The 13,255-nt window shown below is 48.9% G+C and overlaps 1 long non-coding RNA gene across 1 annotated transcript; it reads right to left on the bottom strand.

Moving 5' to 3' along the window:
* Positions 1 to 6,946: 6,946 nt before the first annotated feature.
* On the bottom strand, positions 6,947 to 13,049 carry LOC116551495. Its single transcript, XR_004268968.1, has 3 exons — positions 12,559 to 13,049; positions 7,853 to 7,855; positions 6,947 to 6,956 (listed from the first exon to the last, which is right to left on the bottom strand). It is a non-coding gene; the product is annotated as an uncharacterized LOC116551495 (long non-coding RNA).
* Between the last annotated feature and the right edge of the window lie 206 nt (positions 13,050 to 13,255).

The raw sequence follows: 13,255 nt of genomic DNA, 5'->3' as shown, positions 1-13,255 counted from the left end.
CTGCAATGCAGGTGAAGGATTAAAAGTGTGGCAGGTTAATTAACTTTCCATATTTTCTTTTCTCTTCCACTTCCCTGTTCCTCTAAGCAGGTGACAGGTATGTGTGATTTGTCTGTCCTGCGATTGCCACATTTTCTATTGTAATTCCCTCAGTCTTGGACCAGTGATCTAGAGACCTCGCTATCTCTTCCTGGATTTCTGTAATTTTTGCAGAGGCTGGTTCCTGCGCCTTCCCTCTGAGCATCAGGCTCAGCTCACCAGAGGCAGCGGAGCGAAGCCCCAGGCGCTGGTGACAGCTGATATGTTCCACACGAGCTGTGGAATGATCTGCATTAAATGAGGATTTATGATCAATCCTCATAAATTAAGCCTGCCTCAGAAGACCAAGGTGAGGCCCATGCTAGTGAAATTTCATTAACTAGCATGGGGAAGCACCCTCTCTTTGTCCAGGAAAGCCATGAGTGTTTGTTACAAAAGCCTCTTTCTATCCCATGGTGGTTGTGGCTGGCATTGATGCCACAGACCCTGATTGGGTGGTGGCCACTTGCTGTGAGCCACCCTAGGGTGGGGGCCTGTGTTCCTTGGATAGACAGAGTCTATGCAAGGGCCCAGCTCCTGCAGGGTCAAAACCAATGCCACCTCTGGGTACTCTGCACTCTGCACCTTGCCAGGTGTGTACCCGTCACAGCCATTCAACTTTTCCTTCTGTAAAGTGGGAATAACGCCTCCTCTGGAGTAGGTTGAATAGCGTCCCCACCAAATACATGTCTATATCCTCACCTCACAGATTTTTAAATCTGTGGACCCCTGAGTCCCACCAGAACAACTGGAAGTTGGGTCTTTACAGATGTAATGAAGGATCTTAACATGGCATCTTCCTGGATAGTGGAGGCCCTAAACCCAATGATGGGTGTCATTACAAGCAGAGGAGAGGGCAAAGAGAGACACAGGAGAAGGAGGCTGTGTGCAGAGTTTGGAGGGATGAAGCCACAGGCCAGGGGCTGCAAAGGTTGTAGGCGCCACCGGGGCTGGGAATTCGCAGGAATGGTCTTACCCTAGAGCCCTTGGCAGAAGCGGTGGCCCTGCCATCCTTCACCTCTTACTTTTGCACTCCTGAACTATGACAAAGCAAATCCCTGCTTTGTAAACCTGCCTGGTTTGTGTCACATTGGTAGAGTAGCCACAGGAAGCCAGTGCACACTCCTCTCACACGCTGGGATGGTGTGAAGTGGGTGAGAGCCTGTGGCTGACGCAGGCTGGTGCAGAGCCCAGCTGCGGCCCCTGCTGGGCCCCGCCTGCTCTTATCTGTCCTCATCCACCCGCCCTCCACACTCCCGAAGAAGGGCTCTGCCCTGCACCTGAGGCTACATGGATAGGCCTCAAGAGGCGGGGCTGGGAACCCTTCTGGCTTTTGCCCGTGGGCCTTGCACACTCAGACTCTCTGTGACAAGGTGACACAAGCAGCAGGCCCCGGAGCCAGGAGGAAAAACATTATTTCCAATTCCTGATTATTTTATCATTTTACTGTAATGAACTTGGGAGGTGTAACAAGCCGTGCCAGCTGTTTTGTGGAGTCAACTGGGGTGTGTGTAAATTCATAGGTAATTCCACCCCAAAGACTAGCATGCGGCTAAGATAGGACCCCACCCTGTGGGTATGTTGGCATCAGCTTTTGTCCTGGTTCTGCAATGGAGTGAACTGGAGGGGCCCAAGGAAGCCAGAGGGTCACCGTTGGGGCCAGAAAGGCCTTTTCTGGGGTCCTTACCACATAGGGCCTAGGGGTTCCCATCCCAGACTGGACAAATGTGGAGTTTTTAAATCTGTGGACTCCTGAGTCCCACCAGAACAACTGAGTCTTCTGGGAAGTGCCTTGCAAATGCTTTCTGGGAGTCTTCAAGAGATCCCAGGGTAGTGGAGGTGAAGTTAGCAATGAGATCAGGACTCAGGAGAGAACCCTCCAGCGCTGGATGCTGTGGGCAAGGGCGGCACTGCCCCCACAGAGAGGGTCGTCTGCTGCTCTGCTCCACAAGACCCCTGTCCAGCAGGGACCGCAGTCAGGGGATGGGGTGGCTTCATACTTCACAGGGCAGCAGTGACGCTGATGGGACCTGAAAACAGAGAGAGAGCCGTTGTGGGATGCTCGGTCATTCCTGAGTCCACAGTCATTCCCAGGTCTGCTGGGCAGGCTGGAAGCCCCCCTTTTGAAACAGTTTTTGGTGGGTTTGAAGCTTGTAGAAACCTTTGAAAAAAGAATGAAGTTAAGTGGGTATCTGAGCAGCTTCAGATCAAAATCTCACCAAGGTTTTCAAATTGTAATAAGGTCTTAAACACAGAATGGTTAATTTCACTCAGATGGAGACGGTGTGGGGTCAACAGAATCCAGAAGAATATGAATCTAGACCAGAATAGAGCAGTCCATGCCTACCAATGGCAGCTTAGTGAGGAATGGCCAGAAGGCCATAGGCCGTGTGGTATGTGTGTGTATATGTGTGTGGCACTGTGTGTGTGTGAGCACTTGTGTGTGTGCATAAGCACGTGTGTATGAGATAACATGAAGCCACATAACGGTTCTCATTCTCATCCTCATGTGATGGTTCAGTCTTTCTCAACAAATCCTGTTGTCAGCCCCAGAAAATACTGCAATTACAAAAGGCCTCCAGAGAGTATTTTCCATAAGAGGTTTGGAGGTGACTCTTGGGCCATGCAGAACACTGCTCTAAAAGGTTTCTTGGGTGCCATGAGCCACTTGGCCCAACCGCTGTCTACTCTGTGGCCTCCTCCATGCCCTGAATCAGAAGTACACACTTGGCCCAGGAACACATCTTCTCCACGGAGTGAGCAGAGTGTGGAGAACCGCGTCAGGAGATCTGTGTTCAATCCCTAGACCGGGGCGGAATGCCTGACAGGTCGTGGAGCCTGTGTGGGTCTCATCCTTCTCATTTAGAAAGTGCAAAGGCTGCTCTTCCCTTAGGAGAATGTAGGAGCTGAGCTGGTCTTAGCCTGGGACAGAGTTTGTCTCAGAGGAGCCCTGGTCCTTGGTGCATCTAAAACACCTCCCGGGCATGTTTCTCTCTGACCACGTCCTTCCTTGGAACTCTCCCTGTCTGGTTTCCTCACCTCTTTCCCCTGCTACCTGCCATCTCTTTTTCCCAGTCTCTTATGAGTTATCTTCTTCCCACCCTTGACAGCTTCACTCCTTATTTCTCTTCCCTTCCCATCTTCCACCCCGCCCCCCGCCACCTCCCTGGGCATCTCAGCTCTGCCCCAGTATCAGTGTCTGGAACAAGCTGGGCACCCCACTGTTTCCACCTGTGCTGGCTCCATCCCATGGGCTCCAGGTCCACAATGTCTATGAGCAGAACATCTCCACTGGCAAGACCCTGAGTCATGTCAAACCCACCTCATCCCAAATGCAACTCCTGTCATGCCGCCAGAGCCCCAAGAGCAGCTTGGACTGAATCCTCTGCCTCCCCACCTCCTTCCCTCCTCCTCAGATCTGGCATCCAAGTCACCTCCAGTCTGAGAGTAGCTGCTTTCTCTTTTTTCCTCCTAGAAGGCTTTGGCTGGATCCCCTCTCATCACGGCATCCAAGGCCTTCGTGGCTTACCCTTTCCAGCTTCTTCCTCCATCCTGTGCTCCTGCTCCACTGGCTCTGAACATTCAGTTTTTCCTGACCCCAGTTCTCCAGTGCCTCCTTCTGCCTGGGTCAGTCTGCCTGAGTCCATTTCTTGGTGGACTTGTAATCATCTTTAACGACCCTATTTAGGCCAGGCATGGTGGCTTGCACCTGTAATCCAAGAGACTAAAGAGGCTACAGAGGGAGGATTCCTTAAGACCAGGAGTTCGAGACCAGCCTGAGCAATGTAGTGAGACCCTGTCTCTACCAAAAATAATAATTTAAAAAATTAGCCAGATGTGATGGTGCACACCTGTAGACATAGCTACTCTGGAGGGTGAGGCGGGGGTCACTTAGGCCCAGGAGTTCGAGGCTGCAGTGAACTATGATTGCACCACTGCACTCCAGCCTGGGCAACAGAGTGAGACCCTCCTGCCAGGGTAGGAAGAAGGAGAGAACTCATAAGAAATGGAGAAAAAGAGATGGCATGTAGCAGCGGAAGAGGAAGAGGTGAGGAAATCAGGCAGGGAGAGTTTCCAGGGCAGAAGATGTCAGAGAGAAACATGTCAAGGATGTTTTAGATGTGAAAATGGGTCTTGAGACTCTGACTCTAAAAGAAGAAACCAGATGCTGTTCAAAGACTATCTGCTTTGAGGTAGCCTAAAGCATGGCCCCCTCCACTCTTCACTCCTGCGGCTTCTGCAAAGCATGTCCTGCTGTGCCGGGGTCATCTCTCTGCTCCACGTGCCCCTCCTCCTGAAGGCTGTAGGAGCACCCAGTGCAAGACCACTCCTTATGCCCCTGCCTGTCCACGGCCTTCCCCGCCCTCTCACTCCAGACCCCAGGCAGGCCTGTGCAGCCCAGACTGGAGACACCCGATGAGCTCACCCACAGCAGGGCTTCATGCAGTGGCAGGGGCGGGGTGGGTGGCAGCAGGAGGGCACCTGCAGGCTTCTCACAGGGTTCAACGCGGCTTTTCACCCTGCAGTGGGGACACCCACTCCGGTTACTACTGCAACACCATTATACTTTTTCGTCCTCTTTCTTCAGTTCCATTGTTTTCTCTCTCTCCTGAGTTCTAAGCAAAAGGGAAAAATGTCATGGACAGAGTTTGGAGGGGGAGGTGTGGGTCATCAGAACACAAGAAGGAGTGAGCGAATCGTTACTTGTTTTTCTGTTAACATAGACATTTACACCTAGTGTTCCATTATTGGAACGCTAAGCATGTGGGAGTTATTTATATCCTACTGCTCAAGGTCATGGCCAAAGTCTGAACGCAAAAATTCAAAAAATTGCAACCTCAGGCATACATGGGTTAAAATCAAGATACAGTTCTCATGCCATCAATTTTACCCTTTCAAATCATACAATTCGGTTGTTTTCTGTATTTACAAAGTGCAAATATCACCACTCTAATTGCGGGGTATTCTCATCACCCCAAGACGAAACCCATTAGCAGTCAGTCCTCACCTATTCTTCTGCCATCCTGTTGACTTCTAATTACAGCATTATAGACATCTTCTTTATGCGAGGGTGAGGAGGCTGGGGACAGCATAACATTTAAAACAGTTTACTTCTAGGAAGTGTTAAATTATATAAATAACCCTAGTGTCACAGACCCAACTCCAGCATGCACAGGCTTTTGTGCGCAGTGGTGTCAGGTGGAAATGTACATGCCATGAGTTGATGTTTGTAAAGTGTTCCCAACTGTGTCTGGCACATGGTAAGTGCCATGACTGTGTTTGCTAATGAACTAACCAGATGGCAGGATTATCAGGAGAGGTAGGGTTTCTGCCCTGATGATGGACGCACAGAATCCAAGTTTTCTCCAAAAGGATCTAATGGAAAAATCCTATCTGTTCAAGTGTGGCCAAATACCAGATTTGAAACACAAGGTTGTCCTTAAGAAAGGGATGATTCCTTATGAAATATTGGAAAATATTCCCTTGTCTACCTCCAGGGAGAAGCCAGGGAATAGGACCAATTTCAGGAAAAATGCAGTCAACTGAAAGTAGAATAACAACATTTTGCAACAATAGTTCCAATAAGTGGATTCTTTCCATTTGGTATTAATTGTATTCCCATCAGATGCCTCAGAGTCAACGGTGTTTTCTATTCCTATCAGCATCAATATTCATGAGAGTCTCTTGTCCCTTATTCTGTAGGATGGAGGAGTTATAACAACATGGATGTCTCATGCAACGTTTTAAAACATAACCCTTAAAACTCTAACTTAGCTATTGGAATTAACTTCTTCTTTTTTTTAGATGGAGTCTCGCTCTGTCCCACAGGCTGGAGTGCAGTGGCACGATCTCAGCTCACTGCAGCCTCTGCCTCCTGGGTTCAAGCGTTTCTCCTTCCTCAGCCTCCCAAGTAGCTGGGACTACAGCCATGCGCCACCATGCCCAGCTAATTTTTGTATGTTGAGTAGAGACAGAGTTTTACCATGTTGGCTAGACTGGTCTTGAACTCCTGACCTCAGGTGATCCACCCACCTCCACCTCCCAGAGTGCTGGGATTACAGGCATGAGCCACCACGCCCAGCCATGGCTAGCAGGATGCAAGAAGAGCTGGCTCCGAAGCCGTGGTTAAGGATGCTGTGCAATGGGGGACCAATCCGCAGGTGCTCCTGGAATACACAGACCCAGCTGGAGGCTCTGGGAGGAATTCCATCTGGAAGCAAACATGCCACGTCCAGAGGCTAGGGGGACCCAGCAGTCAGTGCCGGAAGGGAGTGTGTGCAACAGCAGGGCTCTGGCCCCAACTGAGAATCAGGGCTGGGGGTGGGGAGGCTGGAGACAGATTTCTGGAAGTGACCTGGCAGGTAGGAGCAAGGTCCAGGTGGGAACTCAGAACACAGAGCGGAAGACAGAAAACAGCCTAGTACCACAGGACTCAGAAGGCAGGACCATGCAGGGCACGTGGTTTCCAGAAGTGAAGAGAGGGGTGAATTGTCCATAGGAGGAGCTGGAGCCTGCACTGGCAGGAGAGGCGCTTGGAGCAGTGCTGCCCTGGGGCTGAGTGGCCTGAGGATTGACGGGGCCTTGTCTGTAATGCAGCGAGCAGCAGGACCGGGCTGCAGGAGAGTTCCCGGGGCTGCAGCTGTGAGGAGAGGAGAGTCTGGGAAGGGCATGCAGCTGGACTTTGCAGTGATGGGGTGTGATTTCTCATGCCCGGGGCCACTATTCCCTGGCTGTGCTCCCATGGGGTCTCTAAGTGAGAGACACAGGACCGGATGTGGGCTTTGGCAGTGGGCAGGTGGATGAGAATTCATGTAATGCCTGGCTCAGGGTGTGGCTCTGGAACAAGGCAGGCCTGGGTTTGAATCTCAGCTTTCCCCCTAATCAATATCATGGCCGTGGGGCTGTTATTGACCCTTCCTGCACAAGGCTGATAACACGCACGTGTTGTAAGGATGTATGAAATAATGGATGCTAACAGCATCGATGGTTATAACACATGAAACCCGTGAAAATCAGTTGGTTGTGTTGGCTTGTACTCTGCGTGTCCTGGTCCCCACATCAGTGTTCCTTAACCTTTTTTATTTTTCAAGGCACAAACTCCTTTCAAAGCCTGATTAAAGCTTTGCGTGCTCTCCCTGCAAAACCCACTCATACATGTGTTCAAGGAATTTCAGAGGTTTTACCGACACTGGCGTTGAGAATCTCTGCTCCTGACTTGAGGACAGGGCTGCTTTTCTGACTGCCATCTCTTCTGTCATTGTCCATGTACAGGTATAATCCTACACAAATGCTTTAAAATCAGAATTTTCAAAACTGGCTTTGTGATATGCCCAGCATTCTATGCACAGACAAAAACTACAACCACCATAAAAGGCTAATTGGGATAACCAGGGAAATTTAAGTTGGGCGGTAGAGGAGATGAGACTGTTAAATTCGTGTTTCCCTGCTTAGGTGTGATCATAGCACTGCAGTTGCCTAGGGGAAGATCCTTGTTCTCAGGGAGGAACTGCCAATGCTGTAGCTCCAGGCTGCTGGGGTCTTATGGCCTCTCAGTCCCCACTAGGAGTGGGTCATTTCCCTGGCCAGCTCCTCTGAGTGGTCACTAAGAGAGAATCTATTTGCTATATTCCACTTGCCCTGAACTTTGCCCCTCAAATTCCTAAGCTCTATGGAAGAAGATTTTACTTCTCTCATAAGAAGTGGAGAGTTCCCCTAAGCCCTCCTGGCCCAGCTACAAATCCTTTCTGAGCTGATGAGTTTCCAGCTCGTAAACGGCCTTTGCATTTGAGTGGGTCTTGCTTGCCATGTTTTTTTTATGGGAGTTGGATTGGGTGTACCAGGACTAGGCATTCTGAATTTTCAATTATCTTAGGATGGATTCTTCCCTGAAAGGCTGTGGGCATGTGAAAAAAGTAAACACCAGGGGGAAGTTAGAAGGCTGGGGTCTAAATGAACTCATTCTGTGACCTTGGACAAAGCATTTGATTTCCCGGGGCCTCTGTGTTTTTGGTGGTTACCTAAGGTCAGTGGACTCAATGCCTCTCAGTGAGTGGTAAACGTCTGAGTCACTCTTGGAACATTACGACCAAACAGAAATCCCCAAATCCCAAACACGTGCCTGGTTTCCACTTTTGGGATCAGGCCTAGGGTGGGGCCTGGGTTAAGGGGTACTTTTTAAAAAAATCCACACACGTCTGTTGGGGAACCACGGAGCGGAATGATGCCCAACACAGCTCCTTCCAGAGGAGGGGCAGTTAAGTGGCTTCCCAAACAAGCTGAGGTTCAGAAACACAACCCTGTGAGGCTGACTCAGAGCAGGGGCCATTCACATTCTTCCCGAATGAGTTCTAGTCAGGCAGTGCTCTTTTCTCCTCCACTAGAAGCCCCCGGATGTGGGGTGCCTCGCTCCAGCTGAGGGAGGGAGTGTTTTCACGCACGCTAGCTAGCCCTGTGCCTTCCAAGGGGTCCTTTGAACCTGAGTGCTGCAGTGAAGGCAAAGTATTCCCTGGGATGACAGATGAGGTAGGTTTCAAAGGAGCCCGTTTTCAGACTGGGAGGGGCTGGCCTCTGCACTCTCTGGGTTTCCCTGGAGTGCTGATTCACCAGGCTCTGGCCATCGGATTTCACAACCGGTATCTGGGTTTGCTTGAATCACCTCCTTTCCAAGAAGCAGCCAAGGCTTGACCTAGCCGTGCTTTTGTGTGTTAAACACAAGGCTGATCCTGCCCCCGAAATGAGAATTAACATCCTGGGAGTGTCACAGGCTGCTTTTCCTAAGAATTTTCTGGATTTTGGACCTTGTTTCTCCTAGGATTCACATCTTAAAATACAGTAGCCCAAGCAATGAATTGCCTCAGAACACGTTTATTCAGCCCCTGCTTGTCTGCTGGTCAGTGACCTGAACAAACACTGAATACCTCCCTTCGGGCCCTTCTTTCTGAGAAGCCCAGGCGAAGGGGCACTGATGGCTCAGTTGGGAGACTCCATATTCCACTGGGTCCTATGTTCTATAAACTGGCCACAGTTCTCCTCATGTTACCATGGTCCCCTGGCCATCACCGGCTTCCATGTCCCCTGGAAAGGAGTGTTTCTGCCCCCCTGACCTGCCGAATGACACCAGCCAGCCCACCTGTGCACTCCAGGGACTGTCTCTGCACATCAGCCATGCTTCTGGACAAAGTCCTCCCGAGAAGTACACACTGCAGCCTGTGAGAGAGCAGAGTAAAATCTCATCTTCAAACACTAACAAAGTATGTGTAGCGGATTGTACCGTGGCCCTGCTAAAAAAATCTTCACATTCTAGTCCCTGGAAACTGTGAATATTGCCATATTCGAAAAAGGAGTCTTTGCAGCTATAATTAAGCTGAAGCTATCCAGTGACAAGCGGTATGGTTTGAATGTGTCCCTCAAAAAGCCTGTGCTGGAACCCCTTCTGCTTTGGGCTGATGCAGCAAGAAGGCCCTCACCAGATGCAGGCTCCTTGACCTTGGGCTTCCCAGCCTCCAGAGCTTGAGAAATAAGCGGCTTCTCTCTATCAATTACCCAGTCTGTGGTATTCCACGATAGCAGCCGAAAATAGACTAAGACAAGTGTCCTAATAAGAGGCACATAATGGGGAGACACGGAGGACGAGGCAATGTGACTGTGGAGGGTAGAGAGGGAAGTGATGACACCGTACGTCCAGGAATGCCTGGAGCTGGGGGTGCAAGGAAGGGCCCCCCTAGTGCCTTTGTGGGGAGCACTGCCCTGCAGACACTTTGATTTCAGACTTCCAGCCTCTAAAAATATGATACTTTCTGTTGTTTGAAGCCACCCAGTTTGTGGTTATTTATTATGGCAGCCACAAGAAACTAATGCAGCGCACATGTGAGCGTGGGTGCGCATGCACACACACACACACACACACACACACACACACACACACGGCAGCTGTGAGCACAGAAGACTCTTGGAGGAGAGCAGAGGACACCTTGAGAGTAGCTGACACGGCAGCAGCAGCACAGATACCACGATCCACATCCTCCCTTGATGCCCACATCATTTCCAGGCAGGCCCTGCTTCTCAACCAGAAGCCGTCCACCTTTCAGCTCAGTCTCCAGGTCACTGCCCCGGGAGGTACTGCCCTCAGCTCTGTGCCCCAACAGACCCACACTGCAGGAGGCTGTCAGTGGACCTCCCCAGGGCAATCCCCACCCCAGGCCGCTGGGCTCTGTCCTCCCTGTCTTCCAGGGTGCAGGTGCTCCTCTTCTGACCCTCTGCTTGCCCAAGGGCCCCTCTCCATTGACATCCAGCTCTGCTAGGCTGTTCCATCTTGCCCCATGACCACACGCAGTCCCCGAGCCATTCAATGCTGCTCCTTCCAAACCTGTGCGTGGTTGCATTTGTCATGGACTGTACATCCCTGTCACAGGAGCCTTGGACAAATATGTTTTATTTTTTTCTCCTGGAAATATGCTCTGAGAATCCTTTCTTTATCATTTAAAGATGATTTGAGCCATTTTGGATTTAAATAAAGAGAGTCCTTTCTTTTTGAGACAAAGTCTTGCACTGTCATCCAGGCTGGGATGCAGTGGTGCAATCTCGGCTCACTACAGCCTCCGCCTCCTGGGTTCGACCAATTCTCCTGCCTCAGCCTCCTGAGTAGCTGGGACTGCAGGCACCCACCACTACACCCGGCTAATTTTTGTATTTTTAGTAGAGACAGGTTTCACCATGTTGGCCAGGCTAGTCTTGAACTCCTTACCTCAAGTGATCTGACCACCTCAGCCTCCCAAAATGCTGGGATTACAGGTGTGAGCCACCATGCCCGGCTGCTGAGGACTTTCTGTCAGCCTTTTTCATGTGTGTGTGTCAACTATGAGCCTGTTTATTTTAGGAATTAGGCTGAAGTCCGTTTTTCCTTTCTCACAGAAAAGTTTTCAGCACATCAGTACTGCTAATTATCTATCATTAACATTGCTTTGAGAGTAAAAATTCTAAATGTATTCTGTGTAAATTTTCCTAGTGAGCATGAATATGTCTTAAATATAAATATACTTTCTAGAGATCCGACGATTGTGCTTTTTGTCACTATTTTATCTCTTAACATATGGAGTTTGATATTCCCTGGAATGGTATTTTCCTTTAATTTAGCTTTAATAAGATAGAGAGTCCTATATAAAACAAATATGCCTAAATAAATATAGAGGTAAGCAGTTCATGACTTCACGAAGGCTAGATAATGAGACTACCTCTTTTTTATCTTCACATCAACTCTTACCATGACCTTGGGTGGAGAGGTGGACACTTCAACTTTCACTTTCTCTGCTTCTTTGTAAGATTGTATGAAGTCTTGTTTTCAGCAGGATAAATCAGTTAGCCTCACTGTGTCTCTCCTGTCTATAAGGCAATGGGGATTCTTTTCATTCCAGATGGAAATTTATCTTCTGATTTTTCATGTACATGAGATACATTCCCTCCATCTCCCTTCCCATCCATCATGGTAGAACACTGCAGGGATGGGATCTGATGGCCAAGGTCAGATGGGACATCTGTTGGACAGATTACTTTTGCCAAGTAATAACCAGAGAGAAAATAATTGGAAGAAGACAGACAACTCATTACTAATCATAGAGTACGGCCATCTTGGCTTCAGATGTAGAGTTCAGGCTAAGAATATGTGGAAACTAAGTAGTATTTTTAAAAGGATGTGTTTACATATTAGACATGGTTCATATGTTCTGTTAGACTTCAGAATTGTAAGCCATTAAGCAGAGGCCACAAGATACCCAGAATAATTTTGCTTTGCATCATGGGTATACTGTTTCACTCTCAAAATAAAACCTTCCTAGTCATGATGTCACTGACTTACTAATTAAAGCAGTAATATCACCATTTTGAATATTATTAGAAGGCTAAAGCTGGTGAAACTCACTGGATTACTTTGGGCTGACAGCAGGGTCTTGAGATCAACAGCCAGAGTTGGCATTTGAGGCATCTGGGCATCAAGTCACAGCAGGGAATCCTTGGGTGGCTGAGGTGGTGGTTGGGGAACGGCTGATGTACACACTTGGGAAACACACACTGCCTCTCCTCCAGCCCCTTCTGAGGCATGCCTACCCCACGCCAGGACATTTTGATAATACTAGTGTTTTGTAATTTGTTGATTCCATTTTTCTATCCAGCTTTCAGGAAACTCAGAGCTAAATTTAGTGTTCACGAGTAAGAATTATTTCACATCGATTAACTTTCTCTGCTGAATGAGGTGCCCCGTTACATTTTGGAAGTGTGTGGGGATGCCAGGACCCAGCTAGGAATCAGACTTTATGTTCTGAAGAAGTGGAGTGGCGAGAAGGAAGGGTGGATGAAGAACTCGGGGCAGACTGGGCTGGCAGGGAAAGGCCAAGGTCCGGAAGAGGGAAGGGGTTCTCCAGGAGCCGTGGCAAGTCTCCCCAGGTGCCTCCAGCTCCTCCAGCATACCTTCCCCACCCCCGCATCCACTTAAATAGTTCACAAGGACTAATTATTTAATAAGTTTATTTATGTACAGATTAGGGATCCTGGGTTCTGTTTATATGAAGTTCTGCCCAGTTTGTGAATTAAAATCTAGTACAGCCGCCATGCAGCCACCTTGTTCCATAGATGCCATCTGCGTGTCCTCTTGACTGCCTTCCATTTAGGGAAAGAAGGAGAGCTTTATGTGCTTAACTGAGCTTATAGTAGGACTTCTTTGCATATATATGGTACTAAAAATTTCAATATACATCTTTAATCCTTTTTAGGTTGTCTTTTAAAGAATTTTTGACTAGTTTCTTTTTCTTGACAGTTCTTCTCTTTGGACATATGGGTCTCCTTAGAGGGTCCAGCCTAGGACCCAGCTCTCCTGGCCCTGCCCTGTGTTGAGGGTGGCTGGTCCCTCTGTCCCTGTGTCTGCTAGCACTAGACTTTGTTGCTGTAGATTGATCCAGTGGGTACATAGGCTAATTAATATGAGTCTTAAAGTGTCCCTCCATCCACCCATCAGGATGACAAATGGAGGTAGCAATCATTCTCCCTGCAGAGAGGCTGGCTGCCTCTCCGGTGAGCCCTATTGGGCTGAAACCTAAAATAATGTGCAGTTTTATTACCAAATTCTAGAAAGGTTTTATATGTATTCATAGCAGGAGATAAGGTGAGTAAAATAACCCTTTGCCCATAA

The sequence above is a fragment of the Sapajus apella genome, unplaced genomic scaffold (genome assembly GCF_009761245.1).
Source record: "Sapajus apella isolate SASKATOON/1434 unplaced genomic scaffold, GSC_monkey_1.0 scaffold10, whole genome shotgun sequence".
NCBI classification, from domain to species: domain Eukaryota; kingdom Metazoa; phylum Chordata; class Mammalia; order Primates; family Cebidae; genus Sapajus; species Sapajus apella.
Note: the sequence above shows the minus strand (reverse complement) of the source record. Positions and strands in the feature narration are given on the sequence as shown.